This window comes from Anabrus simplex, chromosome 5, assembly GCF_040414725.1.
Source record: "Anabrus simplex isolate iqAnaSimp1 chromosome 5, ASM4041472v1, whole genome shotgun sequence".
NCBI lineage: Eukaryota > Metazoa > Arthropoda > Insecta > Orthoptera > Tettigoniidae > Anabrus > Anabrus simplex.
In genome coordinates this window covers 404933066-404955798 of record NC_090269.1, presented here as the reverse complement: position 1 = coordinate 404955798, position 22733 = coordinate 404933066, and the positions used below count along the sequence as shown (strand labels likewise).

General features: G+C 37.8%; 1 protein-coding gene across 1 annotated transcript in view; it reads right to left on the bottom strand.

Moving 5' to 3' along the window:
* Window positions 1–11389, bottom strand: part of LOC136874575 (gastrula zinc finger protein XlCGF46.1) — a 176960-nt gene extending 165571 nt beyond the window's left edge. Inside the window, exon 1 of the mRNA XM_068227956.1 lies at window positions 11133–11389. The gene's annotated coding sequence lies outside the window, so the exon portion shown is untranslated. The remainder of the gene's footprint in view (window positions 1–11132) is intronic.
* Between the last annotated feature and the right edge of the window lie 11344 nt (window positions 11390–22733).

Here is a 22733-nt window from a genome sequence, read left to right as displayed (position 1 = left end):
GTACCGCCCCAGCATTTGCCTGGTGTGAAAATGGGAAACCACGGAAAACCATTTTCAGGGCTGCCGATAGTGGGATTCGAACCTACTATCTCCCGGATGCAAGCTCACAGCCGAGCGCCTCTACGCGCACGGCCAACTCGCCCGGTCACCCCTTTTTAGTTCCCCTTAAGTGGAGTTTCCAAAGACAAATCACCTATGTTTCTTTACACTTACAGGAGATTCCAAATACCCACTTTTTACGTCTGTAACATTTTACGCTTCTCAGATATTCTGTAGATATAGTCTTTCAAAAAATTCACCCCAATTTGCCACTCCTGTTTAACCGCCATTAATTGAATTTTCCAAAAGCAAAAATATACGTATTTCTTTATTTTTAAAGGAGATCCCATTTACAAATTTTCAGTTCTGTAATATCTTCAGTTTCTGAGATATATGTATCCTCATTAAAGGCATTCAACCCATTATTCACCCTTTTACACCCCTCCTATTGGGATTTAGAGAAAACAAAGAAATACGTGTTCCTTTATTTTTAAGGGAGATTCTAAACACCAATTTTTACATCCGTAAACGTTTAGAGTTTTAAGATGTAGACACACTCATTTTAAAAATTCACCCCCCTTTTCTCCCCCCATTATTTGGATTTTCCTAAAACGAAAACATACCTGTTTCTTTATTTTTAAAGTAGATCCCAAATACCAATTTTCAGGTCTGTAATATCTTCTGGTTCTGAAATATAAGTAGCCTCATTAAAGGCATTCAACCTCCTTTTCACCCTTTTCCACCCTTCCTATTAGGATTTTCCGAAAACAAAAAAATACGTGTTTCTTTATTTTTAAAGGAGATTCTAAATATTAAATTTTACATCCATAAACTTTAAAAGTTTTGAGATATAGATACACTCATTTTAAACATTTCATCCCCCTTTTCACCCCCCATTATTTGGATTTTCCCAAAACGAACAAATACCTGTTTCTTTATTTTTAAAGTAGATCCCAAATACCAATTTTCAGGTCTGTAATATATTCAGTTTCTAAGATATAAGTATTTTCTTTAAAGGCATTCAACCCAATTTTCACCCCCTTTTCACCCCTCCTATTGGGATTTTCCGAAAACAAAAAACTACGTGTTCCTCGATTTATAATGAAGATTCTAAATACCAATTTTTACATCTCTAAACTTTAAAACTTTTGAGATATAGATGCACTCATTCTAAAAATTCACCCCCCTTTTCACCCTCGCATTAATTGGATTTTCCAAAAACAAAAAATATGTGTTACTTTATTTTTGAAAGCGATCAAAAGTACTAATTTTGAGGTCTGTAATATCTTCAGTTTCTGAGATATAAGTATTCTCTTTAAAGGCATTCAACCCATTTTCACCCCTTTTTACCCCTCCTATTGGGATTTTCCGAAAACAAAAAAATGCGTGTTCCTTTATTTTTAATGAAGATTCTAAATACCAATTTTTACATCTCTAAACTTTAAAACTTTTGAGATATAGATGCACTCATTTTAAAAATTCACCCCCCTTTCACCCTCGCATTAATCGGATTTTTCAAAAACAAAAAAAATATATGTTTCTTTATTTTTGACAGCGATCGAAAGGACCAATTTTGAGGTCTGTAATATCTTCTGTTTCTGAGATATAAGTAGCGGTATCCTGATTAAAGGCATTCAACCCCTTTTTCACCCTTTTTCACCCCTCCTATTGGGATTGTCTGAAAACAAAAAAATACGTGTTTCCTTATTTTTAAAGAAGATTCTAAATACCAGTTTTCACATCTGTAAACTTTTAAAGTTTTGAGATATAGACACACTCATTTTAAAATTTCACCCCCCTTTTCACCCCCTTAGCGACAGAATATCCAAAAATCCTCTCTTAGCGAGCACCTACATTACAATATGAATATATCCCCAAAATTTCATTTCTTTATATCCAGTAGTTTTGGCTCGGCGATGATGAATCAGTCAGTCAGTCAGGACAAGCTACTTTATATATGTATATATATAGATTCCTTGAATGTAAAGCAGTAAAATTTACACACTTTACACCAACAGCATACTGCCTTATGCATGATTTTTATACTATATTCCTTCAATGTAATTTCATTTCTAGTCTAGTGTTTTAGGTACCAGTAGGTATACTTGTGTTTTAAGAATGCAAACTATGGATTCAAAACTCACTGTCTCTTCATAGAACTCTTCATTCAAACTGTAAATATTTTATTTCAGTATAAACTATTAATTTTCAGAGAGAGAGCAAGTAAGCCTATTAATGATTTAACCTCTTAGATTGCCATACAATCTTACAATACTACATATGATACACATCAGATCAATTACCTAGGTATAGGCCACCACATATCTCACACTATCCTAGGAATAATAATTAAATGAAATACCGGTATGATGTTAATTCCAAAACTATTAATAAACACATTTAGGAAGTGCATTTGCAAATGGAGTGATTGAAAGCTGGCCAGTTTGACTGACAATAATTGCAGTATAGTTTACTGATGCACATTTCATTGCATAAGACATTGTTTTGCAAACTGTTTGTTTCTTATGTGGTTCATTAAGTCAATGATAATTGTTATGTATAGTACATGCTTTGAAATTGTACTTTTTCCTGTTAGTTTTGGACGAATGCTGCTGAATGAAGCTATTAAATACAGAAAATATGACTTAACATATTTGCTTATTTTACATGCAAACAGCAAGTAAATTCTATTTCCTTGAATTATATTTACAAAGGATCCAATGTTGATTTCCAATACAAGAGTATATTCAAACCCTATTTCTGATGATGTCTGATTCTTAAGAGATTAAAATTGGCGAGAGTTGATGAAAGAAACACTAACAACAGGTGGTTTTGCACATTAGAGGATATGTCCCCAGTGAAAGGTTCAAGAAATCACAACTCCTGAATGAAATGAACCATACAGAAATAACTTAAACAACGGAATAGAAGAGCACAATGTGTGGTGATGCATCAGAGACGCATCCTAAAAATTACATTCATATCAATATTGAACAATATACCCGCCACTTCGAAACCAAACCGGTTATGAGTAATTACTTTCCTCGGATCTTTATAACCATTATAGTACTCCTTACGAATATCAGTAAATAAATCAGTCAATCAATCTTCATCGTTCTGCATGTAGGACTGTCGCCCAAGTGGCAGATTCCTTATCAATTGTTTAACTTTTCTGTTTTTTTAATGATTTCAAAGGCCTTAGAATTTTATCAAACATTACCCTTGTTAAATTATTCCAATCTGTAAAGTCTTCTTACAGATGAATATCTGCTCCAATTTCTCCTCTTGAAATCCAATTTTATCTTTATATATAATAATCTCCATTCAAGCTTATTCGTCTACTAACATCAGTCCAACTTGCGTCTAGACATACAGACATGGACAAAAGTATTCATATCCCTCCCCATCCAATACAAAATCCTTTATTGCTGGACCAATACGGAGTACAGGTCAAAATTGGTCATTACAAAGCATAAAATAAACTGGAAATAAATAACAGTACACAACAAAGTAACAAGTGCGTACTCCATGACACTACTTGTCAGGACATAAGCATACATACCTTATGTGTAAAAATGGGGTTTGAATGAGTAAACAGAAACCTGTGTTGTTCCGTGGCATTAGTTGTGTAGTAGATGCACACAGAGATGGACGGGTCAGAGATGGTACTAGTCCAATGGCGAGGAAAACTAGGGAAATATCTGTTGCAGGGAGACCACTTATTTTACGCTTTCACCACCAAGGAAAATCATATTTCGAGATTGGAAACATCATTGGAAGAAGTAAACCAACTGTGCAGAGCATTATACAAGGATTAAAAGGACAGGATGTTCTTATAAGCAAGAAAAGAAGTGGACATACGAAGAAACTGACCGTATGAGAAAAGAGGTTCATAGTAACAGCAATTAAAAAACAACCACACACTACATCTTTGGCAATAGTATCGCAGCTGGTAGAATATTTCCATCATGCGGTGTCATACAAAACAGTAAGGAGGGTGCTTCACTCCTTGGGTATCGATCTAGGGTCCCAAGAAAGAAACCGCACATAACGAAAGTGAATCGACGGAAGAGACTACAATTTGCAACAGATTATGTGGCGAATGATAACGCATTTTGGTCGACAATAACATTTACAGATAAGAGTAAATTTAATATTTTCCGAAGTGATGGACGCATTTTAGTGTGGAGACACCCTAACGCAGAGCTCAATGAGCAGAACCTTGTTACCACTGTGAAGCACAGCGGGAGTGGGGTTATGGTGTGGGGCTCAATGGCCACTTCGGGTGTCGGGGAGTTGGTATTTATTGAAGAGACCATGGGCAGATTTCAATATTTAAATATCCTGAAAGAAACGTTTGCAAAAAAGCCGAAAAGCTTGGGATTTCCAATGAGTTTTACTTCCAACACAACAATGATCCCAAACATATGGCAGAAATTGTTCGTTTGTGGGTACTCGGCAACACACCACACACATTAAAAACACCTCCCCATTTGCTGGATACCAACCCCATTGAACATCTATAGAGAAAATTGGAGTCCAGACTAAGAAAACACCACATAATAAGTAAAGCACACTTGAAACAGTTACTACAATAAGAATGGGGGAACATATCATCTGAACTAACACGAAAACTGGTGTTCTCAATGCCCAGCAGGTTAAAAGAAATAATATACAGGAAAGACAAACTAACGCACTACTGATCGAGTTGGTAATATCTGTTTCCTCATTGAGTTGTGTACTCTTCTGGGATATGGTATGAATACTTATGTCCAGACAAGTAGTGTCATGGAGTACGAATTTGTTGCTTTGTTATGTACTGTTATTTACGTCCAGTTTATTTTGTACTTTTTAATGTACACTGCGGTACAAGGTATCCGTTTGGGTTTGTAGTTTTGACCTGTACTCCGTATTTGGTCCAGCAATTGTTGTTGTTGTTGTTGTTGTTGAGTTGTGGGCTTTTACCAGGGTCATTTCACCCATTCTACAATCCTTTACTTGCTGAATAACACTAATACAAGCAAACACTTTCGTCCATAACAAGTCGTCATTTTGAAGGGATGCACACCTCTATATTCCACTAAATCACTATCACTGAATACTCCAAAAATATGATGAACCACCCCAATGGAATCAGTAGTATCTGAATACGATCCACCATACACCACATACAGACTTATAACGCAATAATTGCATCATCCAAAAACTTATTTAGAACTTTGATGATCTCAGCATCCAACCATGCCATGGCTTCTCTAAGTATGTATATGATATGCTGTCTACAAACCTGTAAATTCTCGTGCCTATAATAAACCAAAAATCATCTGCGAACGCCTGTATACGAGCACAGCGGAGGATGACTGTTTCACAATTTTTCATAAATATAGCAAAAATAATGCCGCTCAGGATATCTTCCTGAGACAAACCTGTACTCACCTGATGTGGCGGTATTGCATATTGCGATGTTTTAAAGTACAATGTTCGGTATGCAAGTAGATGTCTTAGAATGGTAATCCCCACAGGTATTTTAAGAAATGCAAGTTTATCCCATAGGATATTCAGTGGTACAGAGTCGTAGGCCCGTTGGATATCTAGAAAAACCGCAATCGTGCTGTGTTTCCTGTGACAAGCTAGAACAAGTCGATGATGAACATATTAAATGCATCATACGAACTTCGTCCCTTGGAAAAGGTATATTGATATTGCGGCGTTAGACTATAACACACTTATGCCCATATAATCCTCCAAAGTAAAAACTTTAAAAAGACTTTGCGAATACAAGAACCTAACACTATACTGCGGTAATTGTTCAGTTCAGAGGGTAATTGCCTATTTTTAAGAATAGGAATAAGAAAAAAATTCATTCCACGTAGGAGGTGTAATAAAAGATCGAAAGATATCATTATACATCTCTAATAATACCTTCTTAGCTCTCAGGGGTAATAATTTAAGCATCTGATACAATACATTATCAGGACCGGGAGATGAATTCGAACAAGATCGAAAAATCGTTTCTAACTCCTGGTGGTTGCATGGCTGTAATAACACGGAAAAACGTGTATCATGCATGTCTTGTAAGGGGACATAATGAGATACTACATAATCTGGAGTCTCGCGGACAAGAAAAGCTGATAACACCTGTCATGGAATTGTCATGGAAGGGGAATGTTGCGTAACTCTTGTTAACACCCAGATAGCATTCCACAAGTTAAGATAGAAACTTGACGAGTAAGGAAAGAGATGAACTCTCGCCAAGCTAAACGACGTTTTTTGTGCAAAACTTTCGAGTGTATGCTATATGATGTTTGAGCCGGAAATAACTGTGAGGTGTGGAGTGTTGCCTATATTGGTGGAACAAGAAGTTTACGAGTTTGTATCAATAAATGGCATTTGTCCCACCATTCAACTTTCGGAGGGCGCCTGTAAATTGGAGGGCGGGCTTGCTATTACAGAATGATGCAAATTAATATAATCTTGTAAAATCTGAAGTAACGACTGATAAGAAAAAAGGCTGTCAGGTATTCGTCGTAATCTATCCTCAAGGTATGTGGTATATGACTGTGGATTAAATCTCCGTAACGAACGGACAGCGTTATCGGCAAGTAAATGCGAAGGTGAGGAACTAGGTTGGCCTAAACCATATGAAATAACAATGGGCAAATGATCACTTGAGTAAGTGTCAGCTAAGGTGTGCCATGTGGTTATAGACAACATACTTCTCTTACACAGAGTTAAATCCACTGCACTGGGAGGAGCGGAGGGCGCAGTAAGACGTGTAGGGGAACCATCGTTCAATATTGCTACAGAGTGCTTGTCAATAGCATTGAGGAAACAATTACCTTGAGGTGTATCCGTACTTCCTCTCCACACCGTATGGCGAATATTATAGTCAACAAAAATAAAAAGATATGGCTCTGTGGCAAATTGCTGAAAAAATTGATTCCATTGCCTTTCTGTGATGGAAACATCTGGTGGACAGTAAATAATCACAAGCAGGATGTGGTTATAATATATTCCTATAACATACGTAGAGGGTATTGTCTGAAGATTCAAATTAAGTCTATATGTCAGGGAAGAGTGAACCAAAAAGGTAACTCCTCCATATCCTGGTCCGTCGTTGTGAACAACATTATAATTAGGATATGTGATGCGCTGTGAAGGGTCAAACCAGGTTTCTTGTATTGCTAAAAAATGCAGTGTGGTTTCCTGAATCAGTGTAAATAGCTCATAACGTTTATTCATGATGCTCCTAGAGTTCCATTGTGTGATTCTGATCATAGAACTGTATAGAATTGTAAACGTTGTCCCTTAAATGATAAATATTATGGGCTAGAGTTGGGTTATCACCCAATAATTGCACCATTTGTGTGATGGATTGGTAGATTCCACTTTGAAGATGGTCTCTTTGCCTTTGAAGAGAAGATATCAGTTGCGTCATCAAGGCGCTATTAGTGGAGGCAGGTACGTCTATTGAAGCCTCGGCCCTCTGACTAGGAATATTAGAAAAAGTTGATACTCGTGAAGTATCCATCCCATTGCTAGGTGTAGCTCGAATCAAGTTGTAGTAACCATCTCAATCATACCCCAGGGCGGGCACAGGTCGAGGTGATTGCAAAATTACTTGCGTAAATTTTCTCTTTCGTGGATTCTCCGGAGTAGGAGATGGCATCTCCCTAGTTAATGGGGGGAAATGTTGGGAATTGGCAGCAGTATTTTATTCAACAGACTGGACTTTTTTCACATCGTCCTTGAACGGTGAGTTATCAGTGCTCATGATCTTTTTAATGTGTACTTGCTGCTGGTGTGCCGGGCATTCAGGTGCACCAGTTAAATGGGTTCCCTGGCAATGAACGCATTGTAGAAATGTTAACAGTTCAACAGTAATAAAGGTGTTTTAATTTATTCCACCTATTCAATACTTATATTTTCACTTATAGTTGTTACATAATTAAATTCTTAGTTACATGGGACATGTCGTTGGCTTTTTATTACTACCACTTTGATTTTCCAATATTTTATATGAACTGTTTTAATTAGAATTTTAATAGAAGTTTTAGTCTCCGACAAGATTATAGTTTAATCATAAGACAGTTTTCCATTAGCATCTTTTTATTTTATCATTTTTCACATTTTAATTGTTCCGAATTTTAATAACAGACTAAACTTTTAACTTCCACTTTTTATTTTAGTTGTATTTTTGATGATTGTATTTAACTTCCACTTTTTATTTTAGTTGTATTTTTGATTATTGTATTTAGGCTGAAGACGCCCTTAATTGAGGGCGAAACATGTCCCATGTAACTAATAATTTAATTATGTAACAACTATAAGTGAAAATATAAGTATTGAATAGGTGGAATAAATTAAAACACCTTTATTACTGTTGAACTGTTAAAAATTTTTCAATACGGACCTAAAATGAGGTTTATAACATGTAATTGTAGAAATGTTTCCGTACAGTTCGTAGTGATGTGGTGTAGAGCGCAATGCCCACACCTTGGACTTGTCGCCCTACAATGTTTATCCACATGTCCATATCTTTGGCATTTTTTGCAAATGATAGGGGCAAAAACATATGGTTCAACTTCTAAATGTATCTGACAAAGTGAAACATACTGAGGAAGTTTCTGTGCCCTAAAGACAACTTTAATAGATCCCATTGGGACAGGCTCCTTACCCTCTTTGCTAACAATCCTACGATTCAGACATTGAACTGATTTTATAGTTGCTGTAGACTTTAAATGTTGTAATATGGTAGCATCAGTTAGGGTTTTTTCGACTCTCCTTATAATACCCATGCGCAATACATTGGAGCTGGGTATATACGCCCTGAGTTTAAGTTCAGCTAATAGAGGATGCTTAAGGAATGAATTCACTTGTACGGCATACACAAATTCAAGTTGTACTCTGTTTCTGCCCTTTCATGCCACAGATTTGATCCCCGAGATTTTATGCCCGTAAAAAATTCTATCCAAGGTCATGGGATGCATATGACCAACATTTTGGGATGTGGTAGACTCTACAAAAATAATAAATGGGCCATAATGTGAACTAGGGTAGACTTCTTGTGGCACAGCCTTCGGAACCTGATCACCAACGTCTTTATCCGCACACTTATCTTGCTTTTCAGCATTATTAACTTTATCACTATGTTCTCTTGAGCTATCTTCTGTATCTCTTGCTCAATTTGAACGGTTTTGTCACGCTCGACTATTAACATCGAGAGGTCAGGAGCCTCCTCACCCCCCACTGTTCGCTGCCATAGCCTACTTCTTACACTCATACTATCACACGTCAAGAACGTCCACTGCACCTCGTCACAATGATTATCCACGCGACCACACGCTATCACTGCTGAGAGGGAACTGATCGGTCCAGCAATAAAGTATTTTGCATTGGATGGGTACGGGTACCGGTATGAATACTTTTGTCCATGTCTGTAACTGTCAAGTCTTCAACTCATTTCTCGTACGCGCTTGAATTACTTTTACAAACGATCCAGTGTTGATTTCCAATACAAGAGTATGTTCAAACCCTATTTTTTATTAAGTCTGATATTAAAGAGATTAAAATTGGCGACAGTTAACAAAAAAATCACTAAGATAAACAACAGGTGGTTTTGCACGTTAGAGGATATGTTCCCAGTGAATAGTTAAACAAACCAGATCTCCTGAATGAAGCGAACCATACAGAAATAATTCAAATACCGGAATAGAAGAGCACAATGTATGGCGATACATCAGAAGACGCATCCTAAAAATTTACATTCATAATAATATTGAACAACATGTATGGGAGTCCTAGTTTGGATTTGATATCCTCTATATAGAAAGACTCCTTTGCCAGTTCATATACCCGCCTCGTTTGTGTGAATTTTGACACGCACAGAGTGCGTTTGAGAAAGCTTGCTTTCACTCTTTCTATGACTGCCAGGTCTGCAGTTGTTAGAGAAATATATAAAAGAGAGATATGAAAAGAGATCAAGTATTTGGGAAGATTTTTACAGCACTGGAGCCATGATGAACAGAGCTTGGACGATGGCAAACTATGAGCTCAGGCATATGGTAACCCGTTACGCGGTCAATGGCCTCCGTCATAAAATATGCGTGATCAAGTCATTCCATACGCCAGGTGATAAGTGTAAATGTGAACTTTGCAACAAAATATGTAGGCCTACAAGATACCATCTACTCAGTTGTGCAAAAAGAGTGAAATCTCTCATAGAGTACAGCAAGGAGAACTAACTATTTAAAAATGCACAAATGTGCGCATTTGTTATATTATTATTATTATTATTATTATTATTATTATTATTATTATTATTATTATTATTATTATTATTATTATATTGAACAACATACCCGCCACTTCGAAACAGAAACGGATATTGGTAATTAATTTCCTCGGATATTTATAACGATTATTCCAAACTTCAGGCAGCTGAAATGAAATTCCTACGCACTATGATCCAGAAAACCAGGAAAGACAAGATTAGGAATGAGAAAATTAGAGAAGTAGGAATAGATGATTCTCTCCTCAGAAAGATTGAGATATCAAGACTGAAGTGGTTTGGTCACATGAAGAGGATGCCAGTAAACAGAACTGCAAGGAAGGAATGTGACAGAAAGGTAGAAGGATGACGACCCGTGGGAAGGCCACGAAGGAAATGGATAGATTTAGTTAAGAGCGATGTACTGCTGAGAGGTCATTATTGGGACAAGTTGGTGGAGGAAGAATGGTACAAGGACAGGATGAGATGGAGGAGGCTCATATACCACACGCGGGAAACTGGAGATGGTTTAGGATGATGATGATGATGATGATTTATAACGATTATAGTACTCCTTGACTAAATAAATAAATCATCGTTCTGCATGTAGGGTTGTCGCACAGACGGCAGATTCCCTATCAATTGCTTACCTTTTCCTTTTTTTAATTATTTCAAAGTTTTAAATTATTTCATAGGACCTTGAAATTAATCGAACATTACCCTTGATAAATTATTCCAATCCACAAGTTTCTCCTTATAAACGAATATCTGTTCAAATTCGTCCTCTTGAAATCCAATTTTATCTACATATTATGTTTCCTACCTTTAAAATCTCCATTCAAGCTTATTCGTCTACAAACGTCAGTCCAACTTGCGTGTAGACATAGCAGACAAGTCTTCAACTAATTTCCCATACACGTTTCAGAAGGATGATGCCAGCTGTAAAAGACCTGTTTACTCGCGGACAGTAATTTAGCAGTAACTAAATTTTAAACTTAATTTTAAGTGACTTGCAGCGTGTGAACTTCGACTTTAGTGGTAAGGAAACGATTAAGTAACAATTTAGTCAAGTGGAATAGAATCCCATCTACTTTTCCTTTCAAGTAGACCTCCCACAAGCCGCGCGCGCACCCATCGGACTAGTGGGGGAAGCACTGTACCAAGGTTAACTTGCTACTTACCACGTGTGATTAGAACAGGCGCAATTTAGTAAAGTTCATAAGTTGTGGGTGAAATTACAGAGTTGATCATTCCTGTGAGTTCGTTTTTCTTTCGATCGCTCTTTCTGATTGCTGAGAACAATGGCTACATTATATAAGATACATACATACATACCGGTACATCATCATTATAGACCGTTATGCAAAGATACATACATACATACATACATCATCATTATAGACCGTTATGCATTTCAGCGATCAGTCTGCAAGCCTCAGTAACACTCTAAAATTCATTAGTGAATACGTTCTTCACGAGTAGCTTTGAAATACTAAAATGCACTGCGCATGATAGTATCTCTCTTTTGTATCAAAGGTTCACCTTTATGCGATACCTAATTAAATGTTACTTCTGACATTCGCTTGATGATGATGATGCTTGTTGTTTAAAGGGGCCTAACATCGAAGGTCATCTGCCCTCTGACATTCGCAAGGTTAACAAATAAATTATGTTATTCGCTTTACGTTCCACCAACTGCTTTTACGGTTTCCGGAGAGCCGATGTGCCGGAATTTTGTCCCGCAGGAGATCTTTTACGTGCCGACACGAGGCTGACGTATTTGAGCACCTTAAAATATCAATCATTCACTACTGATCTGCATTTAGGGCAGTCGCCCAGGTGGCAGATTCTCTGTCTGTTGTTTTCCTAGCCTTTTCTTAAATGATTGCAAGAAATTGGGAATTTATTGAACATCTGCCTTGGTAAGTTATTCCAATCCCTAACTCCCCTTCCTATAAACGACCACCGGATTGAGCCAATATGGGTTCGGAAGGCCAGCGCTCTACGATCTGAGCTGCTCAGCCCGGCTATTAACAAATATTCCTGTCGATCCTCCTCGGCTAATTATTTAAAAAGAATAATTGTACTTGTTCGGACATAATTCCGTCTGGTTACCTGTTTTCACTCCTAAGTTCGGTCACCTAATCCTCATTTTCCTCTAAAATGTCTTCTAACGCGCAACGAATAACGTCACTAACAAGTTTTACTCGCTGTTGATGGCCGATCATCTTACTCTGATCTAGTTAACGACTCAAGAACGACTGAATCAACTGACTTATGTGACAAATTGCCATTTGTCACTGTCCTAAACGCTGTCTTATGTTTAAACTAGCCAACGTGAGTTTCGAGCTGTAGCTAGCAGTTTACTGGCGAGAGGTCGGAGGGGGTGGGAATTGATAGAATGGCCCGTTGATCATTGTTTAAACTCATAACTCAAGTGAACAATGAAATGCCAAATAAACTTTACAGCATAACGCTTAGCAATTAAGCCACACCATGCAAATGAAGAGAAAACAGTCCTTGTTGCTATTGTAGAGATCGGGCCAGCTAGGAGGACACCCGGTGAGGGGAAGTCGAAGTGTACGAGTGGGAAAGCAGAGCCGTGGGAGCGAGAACGCTGACTTCCCCTTCTCGCTCAGTGTTGCGGCGACGTACAGTTGACCCGAAAAATACCTTATAACTGACATGTAACACTCCGCAGATTTTCAGTTAGTGCAATTCCCTTCCAGCTGTAAATTACAGACATACCTAGTCGAAATGAATGTATTTAGAAGTGTTACAGATGATAGATAGATTTAAGCAGTTAGAACATAATTTAACCTCTTATTATAGTAGCTGTCAAAATCGTTTTCGTGTATCAAGTTGCGTAGTCCTTATTTTAAATTGTAATTTGATATAAAATTAACTTTACGACGCTGTAGATGTACAGTGTAGAATATGGTTTGCTATAACACCAGGTTTCATAACTTGAGCCACGTCATGTAAAATAACTCGATAATAATATTAATAATAATAATGGCGTATGCCTTCCGGAGAAGCCTGCTGCAGGTCTTTTTCTAGTAGACGGCATATTAGGCGACCTGCATGTCTGTGAAGATGAGGGCCCTACCTAGGATGATTTCTAATGTTGAATATGCCACACATACCCAGCCCCCGAGCTATTGGAATTAACCAATTAAGACTAAAGTCCCCGTTCCGGCCGGGAGTCGAACCCGGGACCCTCTGAACCGAAGGGCAGTACGCTGACCATTCAGCCAACGAGTCGGACACAATAACAATAATAAGATAATATGCATCAAGAATGAAACACGCTACAAGAAAATTGAAAAACTCTCACATACAATGCGAAGAAGGATAATGTTTTACGGTTATCTCCTCAGAATGAACTCTAATAGATTAACCGAACAAATCTTTGACTTCTTCTGAGACACAAAACAAAACCGAACTGGTTTTTAAAAAACTGAAAAAGACCTGGTAGAATTAAAAATTACAAAAAATTCATTATTGGGTCGAACAGCTAAAGTAATAACTAAAGAAGAAAATATAATGTTCCAAAACAAATCTACAGTACATTAAAAGCCAAATCTATTATCTCGGAAGATGAGAGGAAAAGAAGATCAGAAAGAACGAAGAAATACTGGGCGCTAAGAAAAGAACAACACGCAGAGAAAGAATTGATTCAACATACCCCAAAGAGGGTGAAACGAAATAATAATAATAATAATAATAATAATAATAATAATAATAATAATAATTTCCGCCTCTGTGGTGTAGTGGTTAGCGTGATTAGCTGCCACCCCCGGAGGTCCGGGTTCGATTCCCGGCTCTGCCACGAAATTTGAAAAGTGGTACGAGGGCTGGAACGAGGTCCACTCAGCCTCGGGAGGTCAACTGAGTAGAGGTGGGTTCGATTCCCACCTCAGCCATCCTCGAAGTGGTTTTCCGTGGTTTCCCACTTCTCCTCCAGGCAAATGCCGGGATGGTACGTAACTTAAGGCCACGGCCGCTTCCTTCCCTCTTCATTGTCTATCCCTTCCAATCTTCCCCATCCCCCACAAGGCCCCTGTTCAGCATAGCAGGTGAGGCCGCCTGGGTGAGGTACTGGTCATTCTCCCCAGTTGTATCCCCGACCAAGCGTCTGAAGCTCCAGGACACTGCCCTTGAGGCGGTAGAGGTGGGATCCCTCGCTGAGTCCGAGTTCTAAGGCGAGAAAGCAGTGTTAGATTATATGATCGTTCGTCCCTAGCTCCTTAATGGCAATATTTTGTTGCTCTCTTGTAAAATAAGAAATGTGACTTAACGATATGACATATATAATTACCATTGTTCTCAGGTATAGAAACAAAATATAATTCATAAAAAGGCAACAACGTATATATACAAAGATAACTCTGTGGCTTGGTTCTAAAAGGGCCAATGTCAAAAAAACCTGTTTTTGAGCTATGAGCATTTGAAATTTTGCTTATAGTTTTCCAACTACTTTTTTCAACAACTAACTTTAAATAACTTTATACTTTCTTTGTGGAAATCACCTGATTGAACACTAATTTTTTCTATCGCATTCTTTAAAAATCACCAGGTCTCTGATCTTTATTAGTAATCTAACATAAAATCAAAATCTCTTTATTTGCAAATGAGGTGTTTACCTCAGTGGCAAATGGTACACTAAAATACATTATTGTCAAGCACTAAATATTAAATTAACAAGAGAATAAAATTTTCCTATAATACAATATTATATAATTTACGCTAACAATTTTTTCTATTAAACACACAGCTCATCCTTAATAAATTTACCTTGTTTACAAAATTCTACTAATATCTCCTGTACTACTTACAAATACAGTCATCTGATATACAGTACGTGGAATTACTTCAAATGATACTGTACAACTGGTATAAGATTAAAATTTACATTACATTTATTTACTTTTTCTTTTCTTTACCCATTCTGGAACCTAAGTAGCATAACGACCTGCTGCGTCTTAACCAGAGCCCCTTTTACCACCACTTTTCAGAGTTCCTGAAGGGCCTTCACAGCTACCGTAGTGGTCCCAGGGCCCTCGAAGTCCCCACTGTACTTCACCCCTACAGGCAGTCCCCTACTTTGGCTGTCCAAACTCCTTAGACCAGGGGATGGATTTAATTTATTCACACACATTTTTTATTTACATTAACTTGCACTGGTCGAATGCCCTCTAACATTTCATTTATTTTCTCTTTTGCTGTTTATTCTCTTCTTGAATATCTGTACAGATTTTGGAAAAGGATCAAACACTACCCCTGGTAAACTGTTCCACTCCTTCACACCCTTCCCAATGAATGAAAATTTACCCCAATCGCTTCTGCTAAAATTCCTTCTAATTTTATATTTGTGGTCAGTCCTGTCGATATAATTATTTTCCAACTGAAGCCTCTCACGGATATCTCCCCATGCTGCTTCTCCTGTATAGGCTCTATATAAACCTATAAGTCTAGTTTTCTCCCTTCTCTTACTTAAAGTTTCCCACCCTAGTTTCTTTAACATTTCTGACACACTACTCTTTCTCCTGAAATCCCCTGTTACAAATCTTGCTGCTTTCCTCTGCACACTATCTATTTCTTTTATTAGGTATTCTTGGTGAGGATCCCAAACACTGTTTGCATATTCCAATAATGGACGAACCATACTTAAGTAACTTTTCTCTTTTAATTCTTTGTTGCATCCTTTAAGTAGCCTCATTATGACATGTAACGATCTGTATGCTTTCCCAACAATGTCATCCACATGACCCTTCCAGTGCAAATTACTTTCAAATCTTACACCTAAGTATTTCCACTTGCCATCTTTTGGGATAACTACCCCATCCAAAGTATATTCAAATTCAGTTTTAAAACTCCTGTTTGTAAATGTTGTAACAGTTGATTTGCCTCCATTAACCTTCATATTATTCTCTTCAACCCATTGCTGGATACTCTCAAGGTCCCTTTGTAATTCTGAACAATCCTCAATGTTGTTTATTTCCCTGTAAACAATTATGTCATCTGCATACAATCTTACTTTTGATGTTATATTGTTCCCTAAATCATTTACGTATATTAAGAAAAGTAACGGACCGATTATACTACCCTGTGCAATTCCCTTCCAAATTTTCTCTTCCTGCGATACGTTAATTCCTACTTTGACTTTCTGAACCCTTGAATTTAGAAATGTTTTTACCCAATGTGTAACCCTTACGTCCAATCCTATTCCCTCCAATTTCTTTAATAATATTCCATGTTCCACTCTATCAAAGGCTTTGGAAAGATCTATGGCTATGCAATCTAACTGGCCTCCTGAATCTAACTGATCTGATAAGTCCTGCTTAAATCCCACCAGTTGTGCCTCACAAGAAAATTTCTTTCTAAATCCATACTGTCTCCTCATGAACCAATTTTTATCATCACTAGACCTGGGATTTTAAGTCAAATGCCTATTTCGTTCCTTATGAAATAACATGATTTTTGTTAAATATGTTGACGTTTCATGATAAATCCCTTACATTAAAAGAGTTTTATAGTGCCCTAAAATGCCTATTTGGACCTTTAGAGCCTATTTTACTAATTTAGTGCCTAAAATGCCTATTTTCTATATTTAAAATAAAATTCAACTTCTGTAATTTTTACAATCACCCAATGGACATCCGGGGGAATGAGCAGAACACCAGAGGGTGGGTTTTTCGCAGAAATGTCGTTCTTCCCAGACAGCTGTCACCAAAGGAATGCTGAGTGAAGTGTGGAGGTGGAGGATTAGCTCAGAAGAACAACGAGCAGGTAGAAAAGGACGTACTGTGTCGAGTGACAGGGTGAGGGGGAGGATTATCTAGGAAGAACAAGGAGCTGGTAGTAAGAAGGGACATACTGTGTCAAGTCGCCAGTGAAAGAAAATCTGTTTAAGTGAATATAGTTCATCATGCCTAAAACGAAATCATCTAAGAGTGCTCTTATACAACAATGGCTTGTACAATTTCCAGGGATGACTTTTGATGGCAAGATTATTTTCTGCCAGTACTGCAATAAACAGGTATGTGCATATATCTTAAATTTCATATTAATCTAAAACTAAGGTTGTGATATTGGCTCCTCTAATTAATTGTAGAGACCTAGTCCAAGCGACCTGGGTTCGATTTCTAGTATCGGCAGTAATTTAGAAATCTATGAGGTCTGGAACAGTGTTGACCCAGCATCGTGAGGACAACCGAGAAGCTACAGTGAGCAGGAGTCACGGAGGCAAGGCAATATGGCTGAGGGATGTATCGTGCTGACCACACGCCACCCAATATCTGCAAGCCATGAGCTGGGCAGCAAGCGTTATTGAAAGCCAAGGCCCTTCGGGGACTGTAGTGTCTTGTTCTTAATGAACTTTAGAGTAATAATGGCTTAATTTAAATAGTTCAAAATTACACATTTTATTCAATAGCTCACCTTTTCTATTCATCATCTTAGTTTCTGATTGACATCACTTTATCGTGTTTTAGATTTCACATGAGAAAAAATGCCACCTTCAGCAGCATGCAGATACTGCCAGTCACAAAGCGAAAGCAGCCATGAAAAGTAACATTAGACAGACTCTGCTCACACAAACTATATCTCCTACAACCCATAATGGTTTCTATGCTGATATGTGTAGAGCCCTATTTGCAGCAAATATCCTCAGGAATGCTGTGCATAATCCTGTTTTCTGAGATTTTTTACAGAAATACACCAAGCAGCACATCCCATCAGCATCTACATTAAAGAAAGCTACTTACATATTTGTTACAATGGGGTCATTTTGTCAATCAGGGAGGATATTCAGGAGTCTTGCATATCGTTATGTGTGGACGAAACCACCGACTCTGTGGGCACGTACATTGCTAACCTTATAGTAGGAAAACTGGAACCCAGTCAGGCATCTACCGCTCACCTCCTTTGCTCTAAACAGCTTGAGAAAGTCAATAGTCAAAGCATTGCATACTTCATCAACAAGGGGTTGCAATTATTGTATCCTGGGAGTGTTGATGATTCTAAAGTCCTTCTCCTTGTCTCCCATGCTGCTTCCTACATTATTGCCACTGCACCTCTCCTGAAAACTTTCTATCCTTCTTTAATTCATGTTACTTGCATGTCCCATACCTTACATAGACTCGCAGAAACAGTTAGGGCCGAGTTTCCTGCAGTAAATACTCTTATTTCAACAATGAAGAAAGTGTTCTGTAAGGCTCCATCAAGAATAGCCATCTTTCGAGAGAAACTCCCCTCTATTCCCCTTCCACCACAGCCAATCATCACCCGTTGGGGTTCCTGGATGGAAGCTGCCCTGTATTATGCAGAACATCTTAAGGAAAACATGACTGTGATAGGCAAATTGCCTTTAACGGACAACTCTGCATGTGTGTCGTCTGTCGAAGAGCTGTTAAATGATCGTTCCAGTGTTCAGAGAGACATTGCGTATATTCAGACAAATTTTTCATTTCTTCCAGTCACCATTACAAAAATGGAGGAAAAGGGAAACAGTCTCAAACAGAAATTTTCTCTAATTGAGGGAGCTGAGAATAACAGACAAAGTGCTAGGGGCAAGGTACGGGATAAAATAAGAGACAAGTGGTCTATTGTACTGCAGAAGAACCCAGGTTATTCAGTGCTGAAACGGGTACATTAAGTAATGGATGGGGGAAAGGTAGACTTACCAAGTGAAATTGAATTGAAAAATGTAGGTAAATTTCCCTATGCCCCTCTAACATCTGTGAGTGTGGAGCGCTCTTTTTCTGATTTCAAAATGATTTTAACAGACAAAAGATACTGCCTTACTGTGGAAAATTTGGAGAAGATTATTGTTATGTACTGTAAAGCAAACCACGAATGAAAGTACTGTAGGAATGTTCCTCACAAATACTAAACACATACTCCATTCACGTTTACACCATTATTGGATGCCTACAGTGCTGTAATTGTGTACAGTGATTTTAGTATTAAGATTTTAGATCAGTACTGATAATGATATATCATATAATCCATAAGTTTTTTGACACATGACTTTTTTATATTGTTTTTGATAAATGTCTTCTTTATTCTGTCCTAATTTTGCAGGTATTTCGGTTAAGAATAGGGATACCACGTTTGTTAAAGTAAAAGAGTATAACGTTACACTTTAAGTGTATATTGTAATATTTTAAAGTCTATTTCCTGCCTATCCACACATTTTAAAAACATATTTTAAGTGCCTATTTTCTGTTCTAAAAGCCTGTTTACTTGTTTTAAAAGCCTATTTTAGGCTCCTAAAACTAATTTTTTTAGAGCCTAAAATCCCAGGTCTAATCATCACATATCCCTCTGATGTACTTTGATATTAAACTCTCCAGTATTTTACAAACTATACTGGTCAGGCTGATTGGTCTGTAGTTCTCTGATTTCCTTTTATCATCCTTTCCTTTATAAATTGGTATTATTATAGATTCCTTCCATTCCTTTGGTATTACACTATTATTTATGACATAGTCAAAGAGAAATCTTAAATAAGGCATTATGTACCACCTCATTGTCTTTATCACCTCCCCAGTAATTTGATCACTTCCTGCTGCTTTTCCTTGCTGAAGCAGTTGGATTTCTCTGAACATATCTTCATTTGTGAACGAGAAGCTTCTTGTTTCCCTCTGTGTCTGTCCCTCTGTAACTTCTGTTTTGGTTTCCAACTCCTGATAATCATCTACTGAATCTCTAAATTCCCTACTAAAGAGGTTTGCTTTCCCAGTATCTGTTAAATAGTGTTCACCCCCTTCTCCCACCATTGTAGGAATTAGGATTCCTTTTCCTTTTTGATTCCTGATATATGAATACAGCTTTTTTCCATTTCCCTTTGTGGTCATTACGCTCTTGAAGAATGCCATTCATATAATTCTCTTTTGCTTCCTTTTTCACTCTATTCAGTTCCCTCATTAGCTGTTTTCTACTTTCTCTACTCTCCCTACCTTCTTTGATTTTCCTGTTTATTATTCTACATTTTCTTTTTAATTTTCTTATTTCCCTTGTATAATAAACAGGGTCTGAGGTCATTTTACCCTTCTTAACAGGTACAAATCTCTTCTCTCCTTCCAAAACGATTCCTTTGAATTTAGCCCAAAGTGTATCCACATTACTCCCTTCACTTATCCAACAACTCAATTGTGATTTAAGGTAAGTCCCAAATTCATCAACTTTAGTTTTTCTGTACAATTTCTTGCCTTGTGTGACCCTCTTATTAAGCCTTTTTGGTACCAGTCCTACATCCATTATTGCAGCCTTATGGTCACCTATTCCTTCAATTACATCAGTTTTATCAACAATTTCCCATGGTTTAACCAAGAATACATCTAGTAAGTTATTGAGACGAGTCGGTTCTTGTACTACTTGTGTAAATCCTCCCTCCCAAATTAACTTATTTGCCAGTTTCTGTTCATGGGCTTCACTTGCAGCTCCATTCCATTCAACCTCAGGCAAGTTTAGATCTCCCCCAATTATTACCACATCATTATTATTGTTTTTATGAGTATAATCTATTATTTTCTCAAATATTTCCATGTCTCTTTCCTCTCTTCCAGGCCTGTATGTTCCTATAATTCCCACCTCCTTCATATTATCACAAATTAATTTTATCCCTAATATTTCATCCCTTTCATCGGTAAACCATTCATGTGAACAATATGTTTCCTTCACCAGAATAAACACCCCCCCTCCCTTTTTATCTCCTCGGTCACTACAATAGACTATGTACCCTTCTGGAAATACTTCTCTATTACCCACCCCTTCTCTCAACCATGATTCCACTCCTATCACCACATCAGTCTCATAAGTTTCCATCAGTGTACTGAATTTTAATTGTTTATTTACTACACTCTAACAGTTTACCAAGAGCAATCTCAGACCCCCTTCCTCCCTAAAAATTGACTGTTGCAATTGGGTAACTTGAAATTCCTTAATTTCCTGAGTTTCATTTTCTAGTTGGCTGAGCCAGCTTGAAGTACAGCTGGCTCTTTCTACTAGTTTTCCTGGTCAGTATTATAACTCAAGGGAGTTGCCTTTTTTACAGTACATATCTTATGATTAATAAAATCTAGAACAATATTTGCTATCTTTCGTTTACCTGAATTGTTTAGATGAAGGCCATGCTTTGTGTAACAGTGTCTCTCGAAACTGCTGCTATCAATTACCTGTGTATTACGAAAATGTTTACAAATTTTAACCACATCTGTACGGTATTAACTTTGTCCACTTCAATGTTCACACACGAGTCTCTAATCAAATCATGCCTGTGGGGCACGTTCACTACAAAGATGTTAGTGTGAGTCAGCTTACCTAGTGTACATTTAAGTTCAGAAATAACATTCTTAGCGTCGTTGTGAGCTACGTCGTTCGTCCCGCCGATGATCACTACTGCATCACGACTTCCGAGATTTCTTGCCGCCTGCTCCGTGTTTTCCAATACCTTCTTCATCGGGGCCCCAGGATAGATGATTGCCGATGCTGCAATATCTTCATTGACCACTTTCTCCGCAATTCCCCTCGCCTGGCTACCGGTATCACCAAATATAAGAATGTTCGACACTTTCGCCGGTGCACTGTGTGGGATTTTAGGCCTAACTTTGCCGCTTCTCGTAACGGATTTTGCGCTATACGTTTGACTGCTTCCTATACGGATACCTTGCGTATCGCTTACTTCCCTCAGGGCTGAAAATCTATTTTTGGTGTCAATTAAAAAGTTGTCCTTATTAAACTGCACACTTTTCCTCCTAGAATCTGAAGCAACTTGACACCACGCGCTAGAATTCTCGGAGCCACCTGTGTTCTGAGTGTTTACTGGTACCGGTACTTTCGATTCCAGTAAACGTACCTTTTCCTTTAAAATCTCATTCTCCGCTTTTAATGCTTGTAAATCCTGTTGCAATAAAGAGAGAATTACAAGTACATTATCATTACCGGTACCTCCATCCTCCAAGTAATGAGACGCCAGCGATTCGTTGACCGTTGTAGGCCTAGGCGCCTAGGTTTGCTACCGCTATTCAAATTGCTCTCGCCACAGCTAACACAAGTCCAAGTATCTTCATTTTTAGCAAAATGTTGTTGGCAAGGGCTTATTTAATTAAACGTTAACTGTTCGTTCAGTATTTAACAGAGACATTGGCCCTTTTAACATGTTGCAAGCCAGGATAAATCGCGTTTGTATCAGTTAATATCTCAATTTCGATTTTTAAAAAATTATATTGGCCCTTTTAGAACCAAGCCACAGAACTTAAATGGCACTTGAAACAATAAACAATAAAATAACAAAATTCACAATATTCACAAAATGAGCACATACTTGTTTTATAATGTCCACTACAGCTCTTAAATTCCACTGAGTCCTCCGTCATCACTTCAGTCGTCCTCATCGGATGACGTGTCGTCGGCTCCC